Source organism: Manis pentadactyla, chromosome 2, assembly GCF_030020395.1.
Source record: "Manis pentadactyla isolate mManPen7 chromosome 2, mManPen7.hap1, whole genome shotgun sequence".
NCBI classification, from domain to species: Eukaryota; Metazoa; Chordata; class Mammalia; order Pholidota; family Manidae; genus Manis; species Manis pentadactyla.
The window spans coordinates 164525388-164551115 of NC_080020.1; positions in this window are offsets into that span (position 1 = coordinate 164525388).

Consider the following 25728-nt stretch of genomic DNA (forward strand, 5'->3'; position numbering starts at 1 on the left):
AGAGTGAGGCTTAGGAAGAAAAAAGCCCAAGTTCACAGACCCGGTAAGAGCCAGAGCTTGGAATTTCCAGATCCATCCCTTTGGTACTGTCTTTTTATATGAGAATTATATTTTTCACAAGGGAAGGAAAGTCAGTAGGCTAACAATGCAAAATAAGTGAATCTTGTCTAATAGCCCTGTTCATACTCTGGACATTAGGCAGATAAGAAAAAGAAATAGGAAGAGAAAGGTGACATAGAGCAGAATGAGTTCATGATCAAAGTGTCTGTTATTCCTGCTGAGTCTGAGATTTACTGCTGTCTCCCAGGGGAAAGTCTGATAGTTATTTCATACTTGTGGAAAAGAACTACTGACATAAAGAGATGTAGCTCATTCTGTTCTTAGTCCTCCAACTTCAACCATAATGACAGAAAGAAGTGGCCACAGATGAGAATGAGATTACTTTTCACATAAAATTGGATTAAGAAGACCTGCTTCCCTCTTTGAAGTATTCCTTGAAAAAATGCATACTTTCCTATTGGGGATCTTACAAATTATCACTTTTAATGGATCTTGCAACATAAAGTGCACTGTGCTTGAACTCCAAACTTGTGTCATGCCTTGGTGAGTATTTTATGGATTGTAAAATTGGAAAATAAATTAAGATACAAAAGTGGCTGCTAGCTCCTCCATCTGACAAATCTTATTTGGGATTAGTATGTAATATATCTTTTAAGACCTCTTTCATTTCTTTTTCATGGAGTTTAACTGAATACCAATAAAAGTGAGGAAATTTTATCCTTGTGTCTTTGCTTCTTCTTTGTTAACCATATTACTTAGCTGTGCAAATTTTCTTTCTTCTGAATGATCACAGGCTTTTGGAAAATAGCATCAGATTTAACAGTGTTTTCTAGTTTTCAGACATTGCACAATGACTGATAATATGCTTGAAGACAATATACTTTAAAACAGATGTTAATCCCATGAAGATCAATTTCTGGAATGGCAGAATTAGGCCTTGATGAATTCATTCTTTCTCAAGAACAATAAAAAATACAAGAAAAACGCCTAAAATCAATCATTTCAGGCCCCTGGCAATTAATCAAAGTTTCAAAATGAACTAAAAGCTCTCTGTGTGAGAGAAAGCACTGAACTTAGGTATGACTGCAGGGTCTGTGATATTTGAATTTAGGGCTATTCTCCTCTCCTCTCACTTCTTCCCCAGCTTAGTGGTGTGTAGGCAAAAGCCAGATCTTTGAAGAGAATGAAAAGATTGGCCCCTTTTTGGCCTTCATTAAAAGTATACCCCCCAGTGCAGAACCAATATTTTGTCTTAAACTTTCAGCTCCCTGGCACGTTTCTATGCTTAGGTAGGTATCTGAATGACTTGGAGCTTAGCTCAGTGGGAGGTGGAGGGAATCCAATACCAGAGTGTTACAAACAAGTCTGTAACATCAAGAACAAAATACAGGGCCTGGGAAGAAACAGGAAAATAAGCCTACATGTGTTGGTGGGGGAGGAGGAGAGGAAGAAGCCAACAGAAAAATGTCCCTGAGGAGAATCAGATTTTGGACTTAGTAGATAAAGACTTTAAATAAGCTATTATATAATATTCAGAAGAATTGTAAGAGAACATATATAAAGAATTAAAGGAAGTTGTGAAAATGATATTGGCAATGGTAATTGCATAGGTGTTATGAAAGGCAGTATAAATGTACATTTGTTTATAATCCTTCTCCTCTCCAACCTGTTTTAAAAGACAACTGCATAACAATAAATATAAAACTGTATTAATGAGCTTATAATGTATACAGATACACATTTATACAAAAGAGGGAGAGGAAATGAGAGTTTTTGCATACGATTGAAATTAAGTTAGCAGTAACTAGATTTTTTTAAATTAAGGCACTAATTGTAATTTCCAGAGTAAGCACTACAAAAATAACTTAAAATATAGTGAAACAAACAATAAGAGGTGCATTATAAAATACATATTTAACAAAAATAAAGGGCAAGTATCAAGGAGTAGAGAAAACAGCACAAGACACAAGGAAACCAAAAAGCAAAGGAAAGATCTAAATCCTGCCTTATCAGCAATTACATTAAATGTAAGTGGGTTAAACACCCCAATCAAAAGACAGATGTTGACAGAATGAGTAGATACTAAAAATGCTCATAATGGTTACACTTTTAGTCAAATGACTTTCAACAAGTGTGCAAAGACAATTCACTGGGGCAAATGGATATCCTCATGCAAAAGAATGACTTTGGATCCCTACACCATACCATACACATTTAATACAAAGTTGGTCACAGTTCTAAATATAACAGCTAAAACTGCAAAACTCCTAGAAGAATATGTGGGAGCAAATCTTCATGACATTGTGTTAAGCAATGTTTTCTCATAGCAAGAGTACAAGAGACAAAAGAGAAATAAATAGGTTGTTCTTCATCAAATTTAAACGCTTCATCAAATTTAAAGACATCAATAGGAAATTGAAAAAACCCACAGAATGGGAAAAAAAATATTTGTAGAGCTACATATCTAGAATATATAAAGAATTACTACAACTTCCCAAGAATGTAAACTACTTAGTTTTAAAAAAGCAAATGATTTGAATAGTGTTCTCTCACAAAAGACAATGAAAATGGGCAATAAACATGAAAAGATGCCTAGTATCTTTAGTCTTCATGGAGATTATACAAATTAAAACCATGGTGAGATACTATTTCACAATTACTTGGATGGCAAGAATATGTGAAATGAAACCTCATACAGCATTGATGGGAATGTTAAATGGTGTAGCCACTTTGAAAAACAATTTGGTAGCTCCTCAAAATGCTAAATATAGAGATTACCATAGGACCCAGAAATTCCACTCCTAGGTATATACACAAGATGAAAATATATGTTCATCCAAAAACCTGTATATGAATGTGCATAGCAGCCTTATTTACAATAGCCAAAAAGTGGAAACAATCTAAATATGTACCAACTGATGAGTGGTAAAGAGAAGTGGCATATCCACACAATAGGATGTTATTCAACAATAAAAAGAATAGAATAGAATGGTATGGTATGATATTAAAATGCGAAATGGATTATATAACTAATTTTGGGGGGAAGGGAATATACATTGATACATCTGTGATATCTGAAAATGATTTTTTGCACTGAACTGGGGTTTTTGAAGTTCAGTTGGATTTGTTTACAGAGATGTTACCTGCTGAGATACAAAGTCCTAATCATTACATACAGCTACTTTAATTTATATTTGATCAAATTTTAAATATCCAATCAATAAGCACATATAGTATATTATCTTGAAAAATGCACATTACATACATGTGTGTGTGCATATATATATATATATATATATATTCATACATTATAGATAAAGCTAAAACCATATCCTTCATATCTTTTCCACAATCTTTGTGGGAATATATGTGACATATATTATGCAGAAGTAAATACTGCTGAATTAGTACCATACCGTATGTGTCCTTTTGCAAGTTTTATTTAGTTCAGAGATGCTTCTCTTTCTTTTTTACAGACAGTATCTTTGGATGAGGTGTTAATTAATTGAAAAAGATGTATGAGTTAGAATTTTCCTGTTCATCATTAATACAGAATGTGACACAATCACCTGGTGTCTGAAGACTATATTCAGTTCAGTCAGACACTGGGTACATTAGACTCATGACTGATACGTAAGTACTGGTTTTACATTTGTCTGGTGCATTATCCATATGCTGTTCTAATTCAATGGGAACCAATCTATGGATGGTTCATGCTGTAGAATGTATGTGTGGGTGTCATTTTCAGGGCCAGTATTTGCATTTTCTACAAGTTCTCAAAGGAATCTCAGACTCACAAAAGCTTAAGGATCATTAACCTAGAATCTACCTTTAACATTTAGCTACATCTCTGGATTATTTTTCGTACTTTATTTTTTTTAAAAAAAATCACCTGCTTATCATATGTTAATAATATTCTGTTATGTTTTATTCTACATTATTGTTTCTGTTTTACATTTAGATTTTTAACCTCTCTGAAATAGATTTTTGTGTCTGGTATGAGTAAAGAGCATTTATTTTCTTCTAGATATGTAACCAATTGACTGAACATCATTTACAGAAAGACCACTCTTTCCTGGTATTTCTAGATTCTTTACTATGTTTAACAAAGAAATTAGGAATTTGTTTTTTCTTAGGGAATAACCACATTCATTTCATTACTATGTATTTTTTTAGAGTAAATCTTGATGTCTAGCAGTGTAAATTCCCTCATTTTCTTCAAGTTGCCCTATCTTTGGACCTTTGCTCTTTGTAAATTTTAAAATCAATTTGCTACACACACACACACACACACACACAAAGCTTCTTGAGATTTTGACTGGGATCTCATTAAATCTCTAGGTTAGTTTTGGTAAATCTGACAGCTTTGCAATATTGATTCTTCCAATCTGTAAAACTTGGTATAACCCTCCATTTTGGTAGGTCTCCTTTAATTTCATTAAAAAATGCTTTGTGTCTGTGACACAGAGGTTATACTGAGATTTATTTCTCAGATGTAACTTGATTATTGGTGCCTTACAATTTTTAAATTTCATTTCCTATTATTTTGCATAAAATTTTTTAAAAATACATATGCCATCTTGATCCAGCTCCTGAACCTCCTACCATAGCTCAAATTTGTAGAATTCAATTAACAGTACCATTAGCATATACAATACATGTGTGGGAGCATGCATTTCTCTAAAAATGGGAGCATTCTGAATTCTTTTCTTTTTCAGATAGAGATTTATTACTTGCTTGGTGATTTGCATGGTAAAGAGTCAATGTTCTTAGTTGCTTTAGCTAGAAATGAAGCATTTCACTTTTACTTATCCACATACAATGAGGCATATAGTGAAATACTTTTGGACAACTCAGAATTTGATCTAATAAATATTCTTATAGAAATTAAGCAGATAAGATTAAGGAGACCTAGATATTTTCATATTTATATCACCCAGTTTTAAATGCTGCTTTATGCCAATCAGTTAAAAGGATGTAGGGTTGGTTCATATTTTTCTTATCTGGCTAAATTGTTTATCTATTTTAGTTTGAGTGCTTTTGTAACTCTGCTTTAGTGTTACAGCTAAATTTGTGCCAAATCCTATTCTTTGTTTCCTTTCTGGTTGAGAACACTGGCTTTAAAAATATCCCTGTAACCAGAGCATGCTCAGTGCCTCTCCTTCTGGGATCCAGTGGACCTGCAGTAACAAACTTTATATAGGTTTTTATTCCTCTGATGAAAATTTAGTAATCAATTTTCAATCTGGTTAAAAGTCATATTGTCCAAGCTTAATAAATTTACTTTTTTAATAAGGGTCCACACAGAAATGCTAAATCACATCTTAACACCTAATTATAAGGCTTGCTTTAATATAGCAGTTATGAGATCTTATGTCTTAAAAGTGCCTTTTATTAGAGAATATAATGCTTAAAAATTTATGGTCTGACACAATGAAAGAGAAAATAATTCAATGATCAGGTTTGAGGTTGGTGGAATGATTCTGAGACAAGTATAGATGACACTAAAAGGTGTCTTCCTTGCGTCACCCTTGTCTCTTTGTGGTCTGTATGATTTCAGATCAATAAAACATTGTTTATGAGAACAGTCTATGTCCCAGCCAGAGTGCTCCATACTGTGGGAGTACACAGAGGTTAGCAATAGATTGCCCCAATGTCTGTATACACAGTCCTGTGAAACAGCAAGCGTCAACCCCGCTGGTCCCCAGCCAGGAGAAGTGAAGTGTCCCCTGGGTAGCAGTCACAAGGGACTCCGGATGAGTTTAGAAGCTATGTTCTGGTAGGTACTGGTGAGCTGTAGTGAGGCAGAGGGAGAGCCAAAGATGGTATCCCTGGCCTATCTTCCCCAAGGGCACCTCCATGGCCTCTAGGGGGCTGCCAAACCACTAGCCTGCCCCTAAGGATGAAGACAGGACTAGCTCTTTCAGAGAAAGGCTGCAGGTGTTTTAGTCTGCTGTCTGCGCAGGGCTCTGAGGGCGGTAGCATTCCAAGAATTGCCTGTCTGGTTGTTACAGTCTCACGTCATCCACCAACACAAGACTCCCTCTGCTGGCCTGCAGCACCAGGCGATCAAGGGGATTTCTCTGCAAGCAGCTGAGAAAACCAGGGCACCAGATTTAAAACCTGGGGCACCAGACTTGTGCAGAAGCTCCCGTTGGGGAGCTACAGGTACAGTGGAGCACAGCAGAAGGAGAGGGCAAAGGTGGCACTCACTGGCCGGAGCAGTGCACTGGGTGTGCGGAGATGGCATCCACCAACCAAGGAGGGGTGGGGGTGGGGGGTGGGGAGGAAAAGAAGAAGTTAAAAAGAAAGTAAAAAGAAAACAAGGTGTAACTCTGGGGGGAAAATATTTTTGCAGCCCGGGGCAAATTACCTTTGAAACTGAAATCAGTCAAAGGGAGAAATAAAGTGGGAGAAACTTGTTTATTGCTTACAAGCAGTCATCCACTTCTGCCCGCCTGTGCCTCTCAAGACCCGGCTGCAAAAAGGGACCCCACCCAACCTCTCTGGTCCAGATATGTCCTCGCTCCCCCATGTAATCACCCATTGATATGGAGATGGACTGCTTCCCTCCACCCCTTGGAAACACCTACTGATATGGAGATGCACTTAAAGCCAGGCTAGAGATTCTGGAAATATTGCAATTTTACCCGCACAAGGAAAGAAACAACAAAAAGAGATGGTGCTCACTGGCTCTAGTGAGGCAGGCAGGGGGGTGCAAGATGGCACCTGGTGGCTGGAGCATAGAGATGGGAAAGGGGAAAAAAGAGATGCTGGCTTTCCCAAGGCAAACGGAGAATAAGGAAGGAGGCACTCACCAGCCTCTGGCCCTGGAGAGTGACCCAGCAGGCTGCTGACCCTCAGAACAACGCGTTCAACTTAGGAAGTGAGGCCCCTTCCAGGGGCTGCTAGTCCTGCAACCTGGGGCAGGCGAGTCTTCACGCCAGAGCTGTTCCTCAGCTCACCGCAGCCCAGTTGCACTTATGGGCACGAGTTCCATGGGTCAAGCCAGATATTTTGAGGGGTCATCTTTCAGGTGTTGTCTTAAAAGTGGGGGTGCCTGATGTGGGGCATGAACCCTTCCCTCCTCAAGGAGAAGCTTTGGTTTTGAGCTTCCTCCCGACCGTGGGTCCCTGTGCCCAGGGCTGGGCTTACGGCAAGATTGTGTCTTAGCTTTTCCTGCTCACCTTGATGTGGTTTCCGTCTTTGCCCAGTGTGAAAGGGTCACTCTTTCGGTTCTTAGGTTTTTTTCCAGAGGGAATTGTTCCATATATAGCTGTAGATTTGGGAGGAGCTGTCTCCATGGGAGCTGTCTCCATGGGAGGAGGTGACTCAGGATCTTCCTACATTGCCATCTTGAACTGGATTCCCCCTAAACAATCTTTTATATGCTTTATTTACTTGATTAATTATGTGTGAGCACCTTCTTAACCTAACACTTGAACCTTATGCTGCCCAAATTTACCTCTCCAGTGTCAATAAATGTTATTGCATTCTAGCAATATTCTCAGTATTTCCTTATTAAAGCACTCAAGATGACTTTTGGTCTTCTCACAGAGGCTCTTCTTACTAGGTATCTCATCTACCCTGGAAAATTCACAGTCATTATCTCTTCAGAAATTATGCCTCATTCTATCCATATTTTCAGTAGTATATTGGAGCTTTAAGTATAATAACAACTTCTCTTTCACACTTGCCATCAATTTATCCTGCAATTTATGTGATTCTTGATATTTACCCTCTTATTTTTTATTCACCTTCAACTTTGTCTGGTGTATTGTTTAAACTATCAGTCTATAGAGGGTTGTTTTTTGTATATTTCAAAGCTATAATTATACTTTTACAATATGGTTTATTTTTAAATCTAATTCTTCCTTTTCCTGCTGTTCTCATTTCCTCTCTATATTTCATAAAGATTTTCAATAATATACACTTAAAAGTTCCTTTCTGATTGTTTTGTTATCTATATTTCTTGAGGTATAACTTCTGAGGATTACTGATTGAAGTAATGCTCCCTCAGTGTGAGTCATTTCTTTGTATAGATTATTTATTTTTAAGGTCACCTTCTATGAGTTTGTCTTCCAGGTAATACTACTTTCTCTGACCAAAGCAAGAGGTCCAGCTATAGGGTAGTTCCTAGCCCGACTCTGATGAGACCTCCAATTTTCACCAGATCCAGACCAGTCCTGTTAATTCCTCAGTATCCAGTTGGATGGGTGAATGCAGCTCCCATTCCCTGGTGTGGCCCAGGTATGGTGTTTTGATCTTCCTGGGTGACTCCTTCTCCCTCACAACCCTTTGTAAGCTGCTTTGTAAACTTAACTAAACTTTTTCACCTCTTCCCAGGGTAGTGGGTGGACTCTTTTTCTGGCCCTCACTACAAAGACAGGCAGCTTTTTGTCCTTTTGTCCCAGTAGGTATTTTGAATGCAGCACCTTTTTTGACCCGTTCCTAAAAAGCCATGAGAAGCTCATCCTCTAGGCATTAAAGCTTATCTTTTGACTCTAGTACAATCATGGGCTTTTTGGTTCAGCTCCCATTTTACTGCCTTTACTTGGAGTTTTTATTTTTGTCATGTAGGAATTTACATTTCTTATTTAGCTACATATGTATTTAATTTTCATTGTTATTTCTTTCAGTATTTTAATATTTAAATCATATCAAATGTTCTTCCTCAGTTCAGCCCACCATGTACATACCATGTCTCATATTTCGTCTTTACTAGAACCATTTACTGAGGAAGAAGAAATTGAGGTCCAGAGAGGTTCTGTAACTCGCCCAAGGTCATATAGAGTAAGGGGTAAGAGACCTAGGTTTGAGTCTGTATATTTTTATTTGTTTATTACTTAGTTTTGTTTAACAAAAATTTACTATCTGTAGTTCAGGAGGTCTGAAGTCTGACACAGGTCTCCCTTGTGTGGGCAGGGCTTCATCCCTGGAGGCCCAAAGGGAGGGCATGTTTCTAGTCCCTTTGCATGTTGACAGAATTTGGATCCAGGCATTTGTAGCCCTGAAGTCTCCATTTCCTTGCTGGCTGTCAGCCAGGGGCCTCCCTTACTTCGTAAGGGAGAGGCCTATACATTGCTGCCCACATTACTGGCACAAAACCAGCACCAAAACATGAACTTCTTCTCATTCTGCCATCTTTCTTGTCCACCTTTCTGCCAACCCTTTCCACATTTTTTTCATTGTAGTAAGAACACTTAACATGGGGTATACTCTTTTAATACATTAAAAATTTTTTTTGGTATACAATACAGTATTGTTAACTGTAGGCACAGTGTTATGTAGCAGATCTCTAGACCTTACTCATTTTGTGTTAAGTGAAACTTTATGCTCATTGAATAGCAACTCATTTCCTCTCCACCCCAGTCCCTGGCAATCACCATTCTACTTTCTGCTTCTAGGAGTCTGACAATTTTAGAATCTTCATATACTTATACAGTATTTTCCTTCTGTGACTTATTTCACTTTCAATAATGTCCTTAAGGTTCATCCATGTTGTCACAAGTTGCCAGATTTTCTTCTTTTTTAAGATTGTATGGAACCTCACCTTATTAGATTGGGCTCACCCACATAATCCAAGATAATCTCCCTACTTCAAGAGCCTTGACTTTAATCATACCTGTAATATCCCTTTTGCCATATAAGATAACATATTTATCACAGGTTCCAAGGGTTAGGATGCTGACTTCTCTAGGGGGCCATTATTCTGCCAGCCACAGAGTCCACTTGTTTGATCCAAGGGCATGTGGTTACATCCATCACGTCTTCTGTTGTTTTATGCAGTATGGAACTTTGGGAAATATTTCCTTAGTTCAAAATAGCAGCACAAACAGTAAAAATGTACACATGGGGCACGGCTGGGGAGAAGCTATTTCCAGGATCTCAGAACAAAAAAGTGGCTACAAAATAATCACTTTTTTGGGGAGCAATGTATGTCAAGCACAGCATGATTCAAGAAACTCAAAGCAAAGTTGTTTCTCAGACCTTTAGAAAAGCAGTGAGACAGACAGAAAAAGTGGGCCCTTAAATGTGATTTCTTTGTATTTTCTCTGGCTGTGTCTCCCTGATAAACTACACTGTGACTTTATGAAAGGCCATTTGTTTGTAGATGATTTGTTTCTAAAACTCACTGTAGTAATATAAACCAGGGACAGGAAAAAATTGTTTTATTTATTTCCTATATGAATACAGCTTTGTTTTTCCAATTCAGACTTTAGTAAGCCACATGCTTGAGAATTCCCATAAGGATCTTATTCTCTCCCATAGTCAATACTGCTTTTTGAAATGGCAAGTAGCATATTGTTGAACACCTATTATATCCTGACTACGAAATACATTCATTCCTTTTCAGCTGTTGAGTATATGTTACATTATGTGAGAAAATATCTACTGGGTGACATGATGTATTTTGAATATTTTCACCCATTTTTTTTTATTTGGGGAAAAAGTAGTGGTTCACTGTAATTATCAACATGGAGCAGTGTTTTTATTTCCAAGGACTTCTAATTTTGCTTACCAAAACTAGTATTGATCAGCCCGTATCAAATAAGTACTAACAATATCATAGCACTGTGTTAGCCACTGTCGGGAGAGCAAAAATGCATCAAGATCCTGAACTTAAGGAATTTATATGCATCATCTCATCCATCCCTACGAATGCCATCCATGGTTAAACCTTCCTCACCACTTATCTAATGGATCCTCTGACTGAATTCCACAGTTATGCTCTAGTTCAATATTTGCTTTGCAAGTCCCAATCTGAGGCTTGTGTTTCATTTTAAGACGTTTTTCTTTTTTCCCAAAGAAGCTTTAAAATTATATAAGGAACTTAAATAGCAGGCTAAAGATTTTGAACTCACTAGTAGGTCAGCATTTCTTCAGCATCTACAATGAACCTACTTTTCTGCACAGCCTCCACCTGTATCATTGCATTTTAGCTGTTTGCAGCATTTCTGGGAGACAGATATCAGTTCCCTTTTTACACAAGAGGAAACTGACGCTTTGGAGGTCCAGTAACTTGTATGCATAAGCTGTACTGGTCCTTGGCCCCTATCAGTACTTTGCAAAATCAATTATGGTACAGTATTTTTCCACTTATTTATATGAGGGGATGCCACTGCAGTTATGAGGGGTTTGGTATTTTTAGGGTTTCATGAATGACTTTGCAGTTAGAACCTTTTACTTCTGAAAAATAACTCAGTCACAGCCACACCTGAATATTCCATGTAAAATCAATGAAGTTTCCCTTTGGATAACTCTGGTTTGGTTTTAAAAATTCAGGGAATGGCAATGTGAATAGTATGTAATTGCTTTACTTGATAACTTGCACCTTGCTAATAATTCTTTTTAAAATGATTTCCACAATGTTAGCCTCTTTGACTATTTTGCATTCCCCAGATTTTGGGATTGGCATGCCTAGGCAGCCCAAGAGCTCATTCACTGACAGCAGTACAATCAGCTGGTCCGAAACAGATACTTTAACACCTAGTATTTATGTTCTGCCATTTCTAATCATTTCTGACATGAACACGGTGTACTATGTTTATTATGCTGCTTCATTACACCTCTCACTGACTTATGGTGTTCCAATACAATACAAATATTGGTATTTTATTATTTTTTATTTGTATCGGAACTGTGTATAGTGATGCTCACCTTTCCATGCATATCCTGGATTGACTGACCTGGCTGTTTCAATAGCTGCCATCTCAGACTAAGTACCAAGTGCTTCACTGTGACTGCTTTTATTAGTCACTCAGTGAGAATTAAGAAATGGAAAGAAAAACTGAAAAGACAAAAAGGCTCAGATTTATTATCCAGACTCTGAAAGGATTTAAGTAATATCACTCTTCACTACTTTCTCTACAAAAAGGAAAATATAATTCTGTGAAACACCTTCTTAAAATCAGGCGTTACAGGATACACTATGATGTGGTGTATGTTGGACATGGTAGTTGTTCTGTAAAAAGCCATTCAAATATTTAAACTGGTAGGAAAGAAGTTGTCCCTAAATTGGTACATTTTCACAGGCCTATAATTACAAGTGGGGGTTTATAATAATGCAATTCTGAAAGGGCAGACAGCAAGACCAAGAAGAATGTACACATCCAATCTCTTGATAAAAAGGGGATCCAGATAAACTTTTATTCATTTAAAATGAATGAATAGACATACCAACAAGAAAGCAATAAAAAACAGATTACAAAAGAGAAAGGCATTTTCATCAGACTGACTGAGAGGGAGAATATGATGATGGGCTTTATTTATTTCCTCAACCAAAAGAATATTTCATACAATCATTGTCCAGCCACAAGAGGAAGGAAAGCGCAGCCGATTCCTTTTTCACTGGACTGGTTCCTTTTCACTCCTTCATTCTGAGCTTATAAGTCATCTTCTCAAGGGACAGGGAATGAGAGGGACTTTCCTGACCTCTACATAAATGAGGCGCCCTTTTATTGTTACTTTCCGAAATTAATTCATTTCCTTCATAAAACTAATTATAATTTTTTAGTTATGTACTTAGTTGTTTTTAAAATTTTATTCTCTGGCTTCCATCATAGGACATAACTCCATAAATACAGTGACAAAATAGCATCCAGCAGATTTCTTGGCAAAAAGTAACTGATAAAATTTGTTGAATGATTTAATGAACCCATAAGGAACAGGAGGCTATGAGGAGAGATCAGGTTGACCCAGGAAAAAAACAAAAATTGTTGAAAATGTTATAATAGAATTTTGTTCCAAAAAGACATAAATCCAGCTTTAAAGGTTCACTCTCTCAGATTTTCTAAGAAATTAGGCTGCATAGCCTATTCTAGAAAAAGAACATGGCATGAAATACTTCAGTTGATGGAACATTGTGGTTAATAGCGTAGAATTCGATCCCCAAAGGAACAAAGGTGATGGTTTGCATCTGCCAGTATCAGGGGTATAAAAATAGACAAAATTGCATCTCTGATTTTTTGTATCTACCTATAAAATGAACACAAAAATGTATCTTACTAGAGTTGTTGTGAGGATTTATTATGAAGTTTTTCATAAAATGAACATCATAGGATAGGTAGAGAACAGTTAGTAAAAATTTACAATTTATCTCAGTATGAGGCCGATAATAAACACTGATTATACCTTAGCTGTTAGTATGAATTTTATGTTAAGTAAATACCTCTGATACTAAGTCTAGCATAGCTTGTGTCTCATAAGTGTTCAAATGTCTTACGATAGGACCAACCGGAGTTACCAGACCATGACTAAGTGAGAAGGCATGATGGCTAATAGCCAGTCTAAAATAGCTCATTATTAGTCTTCATAGGGGAAAAAAAAAGATAACATGGTAGGATACTTAAAATGTATTAAAAGTAAAACTTCAACAGCCATTATTGTTAAAAGCTTTTAGGAAATTAGAAAAATGGACAAGTTTCCAGATCACTTAAAGAATGTAACAACTCTAGCTTTTACTCATTTGTTCATTTATACAACAAATTTTTGAGTAAAAATTAAGCTAGGCAATATGGGTATTGTGACAAGTGTAATAATACCCCTCCCTGCCCCAAATGTCCATGCTCTTGTCCCTGGAACCTGTGACTATGTTAATTTACATCACAAAGAGAAATTAAGGTTGGTAACCAACTGATTTTAAAATAGTGAGATTAACCTGGTTTAATTGTGTGGGTTCAATCTAATCACAAGAGTCCTTAAAAGTAGGTCAGTGAGGCACAAGAGGTCAGAGTGACTCAAACCCACCCTTGCTGGCTTTAGAAAATAGGGAGGAGGCCAAAAGCCAAGGACTGTTGTGAGGGTCTAAAAGCTGGAAAAGACAATGAGGCCAATTCTCCCCTAAAGCCTCCAGAAAGGATTGTGGCCCTTCTTGCCCCCTGATTCTAGCCCAGTATGGCCCATATAACACTCCTGACCTACAGAGTTGTAAGATAATAAATCTGTGGTGTTTTATGCCACTAAGTGTGTGGTAATTTTTTACATCAACAATACAATAAAACATTAATATATGCATAAAAACGGATGAGAAGAAGAATGAATCTTTCCCTAATAAAACTTAGAGTTTGAAAGAGAGTAAATCACCATTTAGTAATAGGAAATAAAAATGTAAAACAGTAAGTGTGAAGTGCTATGAAAGAACATAGGCTTTGAGATGCTTTTTTGTGTTTAAAAAACATTATGTTCTAAAGTCAGTATAAAAAGCACAAATCATCATAGTAACAACTAATTCTGAATAGCTCTTAAATTGTCTATATAAGGCTTTCCAGGCTGGAACAGTAGTTCTTAGACAAACTAAAGCGTGGTAACCGGTAAAGCAGATTAACAAAACAAAGCAGAGTGCAAATAAAGAGTGTCTGGTCATCAAATGTGTCTTCTTTTAACAAAACAATCAAGTGTCTAACAATGACTAGAGCAGGGGATGTGGAGAATGCTAAGACATTTCTGCTCGTCTTCAGGGTTCACTCTTTTATTTTTCACATCAAGGTTTTAAAGCTTCATTATGAATAGTGAAAATGCTAGATATAGTTGTAATATTAAATTCACAAATATAATAAGTTCCCCATGACTTTTAATACTTTAAACCGATGCTAGACATTCTGACCAACATAATATGATATGACAAAAAAATAAGACTTGTAATCATTAGAAAGTTTAAGTTAAATTTACCTTTCAAACTTTTATTTTATTGTGGCAAGAACATTGACAGATATTATATACCTAGAAACCCCAAGAAAATCAACTAAAAACCATTAAACTTACCAAGGGATTATCAGTAAAACTGTTACATATAAAATGAAACAATAGCTTTCTCTTAGAAGTTATATAATAAAAGAGAAAATCCATTAACAAAAATCAATCATAAATTACTCAGAAAGACCCTACTCAGTGAATGCATCCAATCTGTATGAAGGAAAAAGATTTAAAAAGGGGGAAAAGCCTGGAGAATGCCCTGTGGATTAACTAAGCACACTTTGAGATAAAGAGTGCGTTTGGTGGGATGTTTGGGTAGGCTGGAGATTTGAGGAGGAATAAGAGGGAGGCACAATTTATAGAAGAACCTAATAGGGTTTCAGAAACCTCACAGGTAATGGGAAGTGAAAGTGTAGTCAACAAATTATTTTGGAATAAGAGCATTGGGTCCTGCACTGTAACACAATTAACCAAAATACAGGCCAGGTATATTAAAGGGTTGTTTTTTTCATTAAATTTTAATGCTATGTGTAATATAAAAGAAATGTAGATGACTATTTAAATTATAAAATAATGGAGGACTGACTCAATAAGCAACAAAGAAATGGAAGATCCACAGATTTGACAGTACAAAAAATATGAACAGCATGGAAAAATCTTGCAAAAATTTAAAGATTTATTATACATACTGAAAGATTTACTATAAGGTGATTAATATTTGTAGCAAACATGGCTGACATAACATTAATATCCTCATGAAGAGAACTAAAAATGACAATGAGAAAACTTGCTATTTAACAAAAATGAACATATTCAACATTTCTGCTAATAAAATATTTTACATTCAGATTAAAGTAACAAGAAAATATGACTTTTTAACTTATTACCTTAGAAATGGTCATGTATTAAATATAAATATTGAATACTATTAATTTTACAGTGAGATACTGTTGCTTCTGGGATTTTAAGTGAATTTTCTGAAAAACGATTACCAGTATAGTAGTTCAGGGGGGAAGGGTGTTCCTGGTGTGGGGTGAGTCCTCTATGAAACTGCCTGGTTGAGGAAAAGGATTTTGTTCCTTGCAGTCACTAGCCAGGCTCGGCACTGCCTGTCTTCTCTGGCCACAGCTCCTGCTCTGCTTCTGCCACCTGCCCCTTCTGGCAGGAACTCCATAGGCGGGTCCTTGTGACTGGCAGATACCAGACCAATTAGATACCAGGAATGGAGGGGAGGAGAGAATGGCTGTTTTCTCTCCACCCCTTGCCCCAGATCTATAGGAGGCTCTGCAGCAGTAGACACCAATTGATACATAAATGGTTATGGCCAGGTGGGAGATTCTGGAAATTCTGTCATTTACCCCACAATAGTGCTCTTGGCAATTCTTTTTTCCTTAAAGCATGTTACTTATAAATTCATGCTAATAAGTTCCCATGTAATCTACTTGAAAAAAAAGAATCAAAATTTTTACATCCAAAGAAAAAAGAATAAATTTAAATATTCACTGTTCTTCCAGGAACATGTATTTTCTTCCCCACTGTTGGAACATAATTGTGAGTCCTCTCTTATTAAAGTTTTCTCTTATCTCCCTTTTACCATTAAAGATGTTTCATGTAATCATTTCTATAATAATGAATGTAATTTATTTTTCACAATCTTCATTATTTTTCTCATGAATGTTCCTTTCCTTGGATTTCCTTTGCTCTTGTGATCAGTTGGCTTGGAGACTGGATTGAGCCCTGGTTCCCTCCCAAGGTCTAGAAAACTCTAGGAGGAAGAATACGGAGACAACTTCCCACACACCTTTAATGGGGCCTTACCAGGCAATGAGACAGCATTGTATACTTGGTAGAATGTAATCTTAGTCACACAGATCTGAATTCATTCATTCATTTATTTATTCAACAGATTCTTACGGAATAGTATGAGCCAAGCACTACAGAAAGTCTTAACATATGATATGTAGGCACCAAGGGCAGGCTGCTCCAAAATGTGCCACTTTGGTATATTGATTACTTTGAATTGAAACAGCTAAAGAAACAGTAGAAGCAGAGAGAAATTTCTTCCTTCCCAACAGAAAATAGTTTCTACCCTTCAGAAATAAGATGTGAAGGTTGAATTAGAATAGCACACGCTAAGACCCTGGGGTGAAGGAAACATGGTGTATATGAGACTGAGAAAATTCTCCATGTGGCTAGAGTGGAGTGAGTGAGCTTCAATGTGGTCCTGGGTTCCAGAAGAGGAGGTGGTAGAAGGCTATCCACAGAGAGGTTTCAGTCTAGTTAGGAAATTCACCTTTATTTTAGGAGTAATAAGAATTCCCAGAGTAACAAAAAATAACAATGTAATAAAAATAAAAAAGAGCAGCCCCTGACATTTGAAAACTGGCCTGGAACTTGCAACAAAGCCCAATTATTTTCCTGTTAAACATAAACAATCTCACACAATACCAGCCTCAGACAAGGTATCTCGGAAACCATGATAAGGTAAGACAAAACAAGGCCACTTCATAATTTTGTCTATGATAGGTCAAAAAAAAGGTCACTGTGCTACTCACAAAATGTAAAACACCCCTGTCTTGGCCAAAATATATGATTGTTAACTTCTTTGCCAACAATAGGCTTATCTTTGTAGTAATAAGATGTATTAGATATCCCAACACAGAATTACCTCCTGCTTTCTGACAACATCCAAAATAGAGTTAGCCCCCACTTTCTTAGACCCTACCCCAGGTCACCCAGTGAAATCTCAAATTTTAAAGTAGGTTCAAACACCCTCTTGCTGAGATACTCCATGATTTCCCATGGTATGTGTTTTCCCCACTGCAATGAGTAATAAACTTATTTAACTACAAGTATATTCCTGGTGGTCTTTGGCTGAAGGGCACTGTTACTGCTATGAGGTTTTTAATGAACTTAGAAGAAATTTTGACAAGATTTTCTTGAGAGCTGATAAGCTGGAAAGTAAATGCTCCAGAGCACCTTAAATTCCTATATAGGTCAAGATAGATTTGCATGGTCTTTCCCGGGTTGTCTCCCTTCCTTTCAGGCCTTCCCATGGGATCAAGGACAAATTTTACCTTTTCCTACCTAACATCAAGGTTAACCCTCCACACACATTTTGGAAACACAATATGTGATTTCATATCTTAGAACATGAGAAAAATTAAGTCCATGATTTCAAAGAAAACTGGGAGACATTTATTCATCACATCACTTGATTTAGTCCATGTTCTCTGCAACAGGACCTTGCGATGAGGATTCATGTGCCAGTGACCTGTTAAAGAATTATTCCCAAGAGGAACTTGTGCAGGGAAAGAAAAGGAAGGGAAGAAGTCAAGCAAGGATGTACTTACAGGCAACATCCCAACCTTGGCCTGGGCCACAAAGACCTACCAATGTCTAATTAATGTGCAAATTCTACCTCAGAACTGGTGTCAACCTGATGAAGGACCTGGGCTATCATCCTCCAAAAGTAGTTAGTCATTGACAGTGGCTGCTTTAGGGACACATAACTGCAGGGACTCCAGTTCCAGGAGCCAGGAGCAGCCATACAGACTCACAAATGAGGATAGTTTGAAGCAAAAGCAAGTAGAGACAGAGGTGTCACCAAGATGATCCAAGATATCCCAGGGTAACTGGTGGAGCACCTCCATTTTCTAATCTTTGTCCCCTATCACCATTTCCTACCCCTGGACTAACCTTCCCAACAATGACAATGGAAATATCTCTCTGCCTAGCAGGAAGCTCTAAGAGATACTGTGTGGACCATTGGCTCTCATGAAACTATCATACCCAGCAGGCCTTGAGTATATTTCTTGAAATTCATTTTAACTTAATTTTCCTGAAATTCTTCATTTTCAGTATCATCCATGAGGAGCATTTCATGGCAATTCAGATTTCCCTGTAACAAGTTCAGTTTCCTTTCCTTTTTCTTTCTTCCCCAGTAAGCATTTGAAAAAGTGTGGGGTCAGCTTCATTATCTGTCACACCAATAGATATGCTAAGCATATAGCACATTGCCTGGCACTGTGTAGATCATAAGTATGTAATCTTTATGATTGCTTTGTTCCAAAACCCTGTACTAACAGGAAGTTATATGCTACGGGAGGAAATTACCCCTTTTTGGCTGTTATTGACCAGTTATCCACTATTCTTTCTGTCCTCCCAAGACCTGAAAGATGTGTTGGCCACAGCCATGTGACAGGACTATCTGTAACTTGTAATTTTTGGGACCAGACTATTCTCTTCCCCTAGATTTATCCAGCATCGCTGCAATAGCTCAGTAACAAACAGGTCTTGCATGACTTTGTGAAGAGAAGATTTCCAGAAGTCCCTGTGACTGCTTAGAGTCAGCAAAGGAAGGGAGGATAAGCTGCCAAGATATCTCTTCCATCATAATGAGCACTAATTGAATGTCTTGTTTGAAAAATATGCAAGACTATAAAGACATCATCACTTAGATGATTTGGATTGTAGCCTGGCCAGATGCAATTCTGTGTTTCAGACATGATGTCATAAGCCAGTTACGATGTGTTACATATTTTAAAATATTGGATTTGCTTGGTGTAATCAAGTATTAAAGGACTTTTCCTGGACCAGACCTCAGGAAAATGATGAAGAGATGCCTCTGACCACCAACCTTCTTTAGCTCTGGGGCTCTCTCCACTTCTAAATTCTTATATAAATACACCTTGCCTTCTGCCACCTCTAATTATAACTTGCTCATTAACTATATCATAACTCATTAAGCCCAAGGATCAAGAAACAGGGAAAGGTCCCTATCCTGGCTATGGAACCCACTCTAGGAATATCCAGCTAGGTGGAGATGTGGTCAGGTATGGATTTTATAATAGGTTACATGATTTTATTGAAGACCTTGGTAAGAAGAATGGTGAAATTTTGGTAACATTTTGATGGAACTTCAGGCAGGACCTTTAGAATGTCTGGATGGTGCTCTATCAATCACTCTTATTCCATCTCATCAAGCTTGGAGAATTAAGTGCATAAAGGAAAAAAGAACAAAGAGATTGAGAATGCATTTATTCAAAATATTCTACTCTCAATTCTATTTACCACCTTTTATTAATAAACCACCTTCATCCTAATTCCAGGATGAGGTTGTAAATAAAGCCAATTAATAGTCTTTACAAGGCCCTCCTTATTGTGAGCCCTGATTGTCAACAGGCACATGAATTCCAGTGCTTAAGTACATGAGGCTCTGAGCAAGCACACCTGGTCCTGGAACGGGATGAGGTTGACCAAGTTCCTTATCCTCTTTATGACTTGTATTACTAGTCTCTAAAATGGGATGAGAAGAGTGTCACCATACAAAGCTTTTGTGCTAATTAATCAGGTTGTTACCCTTTGTACACCTAAATGTGTGCCCTTTAGAACAGTGCCCACAGAGTATAGAGTAAGCACTACATAAGACTTATCTACTGTCATGAGACTGTCATGAGCACATTGGTTTTAAAAGGAAAAGAACCAAAGAGAATGTGCCTTTAAGAAACAGTTACTTTGACCATACCCAGCAAGTCTGTGGGTTGTGGTGTAAGGAATTAGACATTCTGCTGCTTGCGGGAGAGTTAGGAAGGACGTGGTAGAGGCAGAATTTGACTAAGAAGGCTAAAAATGCGATCCCACATCCCAATTTCCCATGTCACCAAAGATGGAGCTAACAGAAGGGCAGAAGGGGTGGGATAGGGCCCTGGGGCCAAGGCAGGGAGCTGAAAGCTGGGGTTATTAGGATGAAATTAGAGAAAGCATTTAAAGGTACATTCCTCCAAAAATGAATTATGTCATCTAGAATTTCTTCCAGAAACACTGGGGCAAATCCATCCAAAAGTCTTAATGTTAAGGAGTTACCTTTCATTGAGAGTAGATTTTGATTTCTAAAAATATCCACTATTTGACTTTGAAAGAGGAACCAAGAATGCAGCAATTGGTTCTCTGTTTTCAAAATGATGACATGAATGAAAAATGGTGTATCAGTTTAATTGTATTTCTTTGATTGCTGGTACCTTAAATATATATTTTTCATGTGTTTGTTAGTTGTCCCCCTGCCTTGGAAGATGAATTGTCTGCTCATGACCTTTGCCTATTTTTATATTGAGGTTTTTTTCCCCTTACAGAATCATATCTACTCATGGTGAATATTAAGAACTTCACACAATTGTTGCCAACTGCCAGAGGAAATGTTGGTGTGCTCTGGGTAGCAGGGCTCAAGTTACTAAAACTCATGGATTAATTGCTTTTCTCATCTTTTCACTTTCTGTGGCCCCAGGTCCCCAGGTAGTACCACCACGGCCACTTGGACATTTCTGTTTCATTGTGAACACTTACAGTCCTTGTCCATTCAGTCTGCAATATTTTCTTCTCCCTCTCCCCTTCTCTCTCTTTGGTGAGGTTTCAGTTCTCAGAGTCTTCCCTGCCATTTTCTTATGTGCAGCATCTACCTACTGTCTCTCTTGTTTTATGCTGAAATTACCTGTGTTTACTTCAAGAAACATCTCATTGAACTCCCAGGTACAATGCAGAGGTCTCATTCCACAGTTACAGTACCGTTCTTCAAGTAATTCTGAAAACAAAAGAACTGTGGGGAGTGACAGCTGCTTCCTGGGGAGAGGAACCCTGGAAGGGCACAGAATTTGCAGAAGAGAAGGGGAGAAGGATGTGCTTTTGAAGTCATGTTCTTGGTCATGGGGGATCACGTACTAAACCAGTTCTATTTACTTATCTGGCCCCAATGTTCACACAAGCAAAGTGGTGATAAATATGTGTGTGGCATGTGGAATTGGTAAAACTGAATCAGCTTCTTCAAGGATGTAGGTATGAGAATCGCCTAACCCTGGAGCAGGATCAACAATATCTGCTGATAACTGAATGAATACACTTTCCTTGGGCACTCATGCTGTCATGGGCCAGTGCTGTGGAGTCAGCAAAGAGGAGGGGAGCTGAATCTCTGTCCTCAAGCTTGAAGAATAGAAAAGAAAATCTGAGACACTAAGCAATAAATTAACAGATTTCAAAACTTATTTCATAATTATTGCTAGTTAACCGAACATTTAAAAGTTTTATATTTTATGTCCTCTTCGTTATTTTTTGAGGAACTATAACTTGGAAATGGTTTTGCATTTGATATCACCTGAATAGAGAATATGATTCCTTCTGATCTCATCCTGGTGAGGCTTAAGCTCATTTTACTGTTCTGTGGTGAAATACGACACACGGAACCAAGAAGAGCTGAATCTGATGTTGATGGCTGGGTCTGTGATTAGGAAAACAGGCAAAAATGTGCGTGATGAAATGTATACAAATTTAAAGGTCAAAATAAAATTATTACTCAGTTATTATTTATTGTGCACATACTAGGTTCCATGCAAATGCATTTAGACTTTGGCCTTAGGAAAATGCTATGTGAAGCTTGACTTAACATACCTAGGCATGTATTTTGCCAGAAGTAAGAGAGGGTTATAACAGAAAGCAACTGCTGTGGAAATTAAGAGGAGGGCAAATATCAAGGAGATAAAATCTGTAGTATTTAGAGTTTTTTGTACTAAGGGCATAACTATGGAGAAATCCAGAATGAGTCTGACATTACAGAAAAAAAAAAAGAAAACAGTGATCCGGTACAGATAATCTGGTGAGCTATTTTGTTTGGACTGGCTTTTACTGGTTCATTTGTGGATACAGCAACTCCTGTCATGGACTTTCTTAGAGGCAGTGTACTGTTTATGACGACAACTCTTACCACGTTAGGCTTTTATGAAATGAAGAGTGGCTCCTGGATGATAAATGTTACTGCTGTACTCGGGGAAATTGTCAGGAATTTAGAGGTGCTTAGCAGATAACAGGCATTTGTTCCAGGCACACTGACACTGCAGGGAAAAGCAAGTAGCAATTTGTTATTGGGTGGTGGGGTAGGGTTTGAGAACACGGATTTAATGGACAGAGCAAGGTAACAGGCCTGTGACCATGCATGTCATAGACAACCTGAAAAAGTAACATACCTTTCTAAATCTACCTGCTGTAAGAAGGGAGATATTCCCTTTACAAGTTTTTCTTTCAGTTGGAAATACCATGAGGGACCAAATGTGAGCAAACTGACTATACTAACCTGCTAGCACTGTTTCTGTCACAGATTAGGAGTTTAGCAAGTGCTGTTGAATAAATTTCTTTCTCATTTGCTTCTTTGTTTGAAGATCTTACAAGTCTCTGTTAATCTTATTCTATAAATGTTTATAGTCCCATTTCCCATTTGGTGTCACAAATAACACACCTGTGAATGTCCACGTTGCCATGTAATTAGCTTGAGCATAAGGCCAGCTTTATGGTTAATGTTAATACCAAGCCAAAAGGTTCCAGACGCTCATTTGAAACAATCTGGCTGCATACCTGTATGTCATCAGTATTGAGTGACCTTAACCCATCTTTAGAAAGAGATGTGAATTCTTCAGCCCAAAGGCTAAGACATTTAGCTCATAAAGCCCATCTGGAGCCACACATGGTATCTGGGTTTCAATTTCTCATCCAAGTACATTAGCCAAAACCTTTTAAAGAGAATGAGAAATTGTGACTATCTTTGTAATTCCTAACTGACCCACCAATACTAGACATAGGATTTATATCAGTTGTTATTTTAGAGGATATTTTCTTTAATGTTCCTAAAATTGAATTATACCATTTGCAACTGAAGAAACACAGGGATTTTTCTTATTTTATAAAATTTAACTGTAACATATACTCTGTCTACATCCCATTATTAGTTTTTATTTTCCTATTGTTCTTTATAGACTATGTAAAATTTAGCTCCTGTTTGTAGCTCAGTCTGTATCTGTTTTGCCAAGAAATGCTTTACTGCACATAGGAATAAAATAATTCATTTTATAATTGAAAAATACTCATGTACTTTCTTACACTTCTGTTAATTTTCACCAGCTATATCCTTATCATTCTTTGAATTGTTCACTAGGTGACTAATTCCAGATCCTCATAATTCTGGTCATTCTTCACCAAATCAGTCTATATTATTAGACCCAATATTCTCGTTAGTGCATCCTAAGGCTCGTTATCTTCATCTTCAGTGGTCACATGTTATAGAACATGAAACAAAAATTTAGGTTAATATTATCATTCATTTATTGTATGATTTTCTTATTTCCCTAAACTTATGAGTGGACAAAACTCCCTCTTGTACACTGCATCCTGATTCTTATGGTGCTTATTATCTTCTTGTGGTTGTTCTGATAATTTAGTAAATATCCCCACAGAGCTTTCACAAGTAGAAAGCACTAAAAGAATCTGGCAAAAAATTGTCTTGATTTACTACTGATAGTTTTCTATTCCCATGTAAATTTATTTGAGGTTATGTTCTCACAATGGCTAAAATAACTATGTGATTTCCCAAAGAAGGAATCAGTTAAATGAAATAAACAAACACAAAGTAAAACCTTTTGTATGAAATGGACTGTCTTCTAGAAGGGGATTGTTGATCAGTACAGATGAAAGTATTACCCCAAGATGCCCAGCTAGAGATAAGTTGATCACTTCTCCTTCAGAGGTATTATATAGTAATATAGTCCAAGTCTACCTTATATACAAAAAACATACAATGACTATTGCGTAAATGGACAAGTAGGTGAATGAATGAAGAAAATCTTGCTATCTCTAAAGCAAAAAGAGCTGCAACATACTCAAATCTCTGTGACTGTCTTTTCTGCTTCCCTGCACAGTTGCAAAGACCATATGCCTTTCCTGTTTTTACTGAATTAGTGACAATGCCTGCACACCAGATGCATCTCAGCAATATTCGCGTCTATTCACGGTCATGTATTGGTAGGAATCCATTTTGAAAAAGTCCTGGTAATTGGGCCAGTGTGTTATGTATGGCCCACAATATGGGAAATCCAGAAGAAGGAATGATTTCTAGCTGTTGGGATCTTTCAAATATTTTTATCCTACTCTCTTGACAGGGAGGTGTGGAGCTGGAATTATAAAATATAGTTATGGGCATAGAGGAGGAAAATCTGGAGCATATTTTGGAATAGCATAAGCCTTAGTAAAAATCCATAATGCAAACAAGAAAACTGGAAAACGTTTCATAGATTACCAATAAATGGAAGGCTGAGGCCAAAATACTGGCCTAAGATGAATCCGTAGGTGCTGCTTAGGGTTGGGGGCCTGGTTTATAGTCTGAATCAATGCATCTTTTCACTAGAATTCAAATAAAACTTCAACCAAGTCTCAAATTATTTATTCTTCTGGAACTCCCTGTTCATCATTATTGAAACAGTAGTGTTCAATTTTTTAGTAAGAGAAAATGAATTAGACACTTGACTCCAACTTCTCTATGGAGAAAAATGTTTAGGTTTTAAAGGGATCTGATGTTGAACAATCTACATTATTGCTATCATCTTCAGCTTTCTCATTAATATTGACTCGGTGTTTACTGTGCAAGTGGAACTTCTAAGATCCTTACGTGAGCTAGATCACTGAATGCTCCCAAAGGTTTTTGAAAGGCGTGGGTGTTATCACTATTCTCTGAAGATGAGAAATCTGAAGCTCAAAAAACTTAGGTAGTTTTCACAAAGCTACAGAGCTCTGTGCTTTGTGTTGGTGTCTGAGCTGGTTGGGCCAGGATTTAGTCCCGGACAATCTGGGGAAGGAGGGATGTGTGTGAGGAGCTCTGCCGAACTGGAGAGAGCTGACGGTCAGATGTCAGGGTAACCAAGGAAAGCCACAGGCCAAACGGAAATGACAGTCGGAGCTTTATCACTTACTATAACAGTGCAAGCAAGAAGCTAGACCATAGGAACTGCTGACTCTCCCCTGCTCTACTTCCTCTGTGGAACAACGCGGTGGGTGTGGGGCTGGGGTTGTCTCACAGTTGACGAAGCCCCCAGGTAAAGACTTCTGCAGTTTTATGGTCTCTGGGGCTAGGGGGAGGGCAGGGGGAAAGAACTAGGAGTGGAAAAG